Here is a 1,889-nt window from a genome sequence, read left to right as displayed (position 1 = left end):
AGGAAAAGCATTCCAGACAAAGAGAACACCAAGTGCAAAGGCTTTTGAAGCAGGAACATGCTGGGTGTTAAGAAATAGCGAAGAGACCAGTGTGGATGGGCAAAGTGAGCAAAGGGGAAGTACTAAGAGATTAAGTCAAGGAGGGTGCAAGTCATGTGGAAACATGAGGGCTACCAGCTGCAAGTGGCTTTGAGGTCCCATCTTTATGGCTTCATATCTAGAAATAAAAGAAAGCCTCTGCTCCTCCAGTTCAAATGTAAAGGAATGATTTCAACAAGTCTGGATTGCTTTCATTCCTGGACCAGTTGTGTTATGAAATGATTGACCCAATCAGGATATATGCTACCCCTTGGGTTAGAGGGCAAGGTCTAGTATCAGGAAGAAGAGACTTGGTTCTGGACAAAGATTCCTGGTGTTATTTAAGAAATTGGGAAATGAAGCCCAGGGAGGTGAAATGACTTGCCAAAGGCCACACCCTTGTGCTAAGTGCTTTGGGATTTGAACCTAGAGCAGCCAGGTGATGCTAGTGGTAAAAAACCTGCCTGCCAGTGCAGGAGACGTGAGACAGAGATTTGATCCCTGGGTCAGGAAGATCCCCTGGAGAAGGGCATGGCAACCCACTCCAGTATTCTTGCCTGGAGAATCCCATGGACCGAGGAGCCTGGCAGGCTACAGTTCATAGGTTCGCAGAGTCAGACACGACTGAAGCAACTTAGCACACACGCACAGCCTTGAAAACCACTGTTCTGTTCCGTAACTTGAGCTGGGTACAAGTTCTATTGCTTTTAGGCAGTCACAGGGAGTGGCCAACTCTTCCTATAGAGTTTCACTTATGGTGACTTCCTAGGAGTGCCTCAGTGTATGGGGTGGAGTGACCATGTATTTGGGAGTTAGGATGCTCAAACATTTGAGGGAGTGGCCAGACTTCAGTGGGTTGCTCCTGAGTAAACATAGTTCATGAATCCTTTTAAACTCATTGCTTACAGTGAGTCTCCACTTGTATTTCAACTTATATTCAACTTTGTACTCAGTCGTCTCCTCAGTGATCTTGTGTCTTTAGGGGTAAATCCTCTCAGTTCCAAACCTCCCAGTACAGTCAAGGTTCTGAGCCTTTATTTGGGGGTCCTCTGTGGCTGGCTTTCTCTGGGAAGGGAATGGTTCATCTTGGTCAGTACTCAGTTGTGGGGAATTAGGTTTCTAAAGGCACTGCCATTGTTCAGAACTCCAGATCAATTAATGTTTAAAACTTATGGGCCTTCCGCTTGTAAATTTCTTTTGCGTTGGACTAAAATCACCTGCAATGATTTGAAACTCTGTTGGTCTACTTTTGGCTTGTTTGGAATTTCAAAATTAGTTTATTTGTGTGCTCAACTGGAGAAAAGCTATAGTACAAAACAAAGAGAATGTGAAGCGTATTTCAATTCATATTTTGAGGCCTCCAATCATAATTAATGTATCTGCTACTATTGCTTCCCCCTGAGAAACTAACTCACAATTATCTCAAAAGATTTCCAAGCTAGAAAAATCCTCTGAGGCTTCTGAGAACTCTCTTTTTCCAAATCTTTTTTTCTGTCCCTCTGAGTCTCTGTCATAAAGCTCTCCTCATTGCTATCCATCTCTTTCTGAACGTCCTTATTTTTTTATAACACTAAACTTGATCACCTGCAGAAGACCATCCATACTGCCCATTCTGTAGTAGCAGCCCATTTTAAAGCCAGGTCCAATGAGGATGGCACCATACCATCACATATATCCTCTGGACTAAGGCATGTAAATCCACCCTTCAAGCACTATTCATCGGACATGTTCTTTAGCATGCCATTTAGCATGTCCAATTAACAGTGACATGACAAAGCTAACCAACAATGTTGCCTGGGCAAAACATAAAT

This window comes from Oryx dammah, unplaced genomic scaffold (genome assembly GCF_014754425.2).
Source record: "Oryx dammah isolate SB20612 unplaced genomic scaffold, SCBI_Odam_1.1 HiC_scaffold_10, whole genome shotgun sequence".
Lineage (NCBI taxonomy): Eukaryota > Metazoa > Chordata > Mammalia > Artiodactyla > Bovidae > Oryx > Oryx dammah.
The sequence above is the reverse complement of the archived record's forward strand: the minus strand, read 5'-3'. Positions refer to the sequence as shown.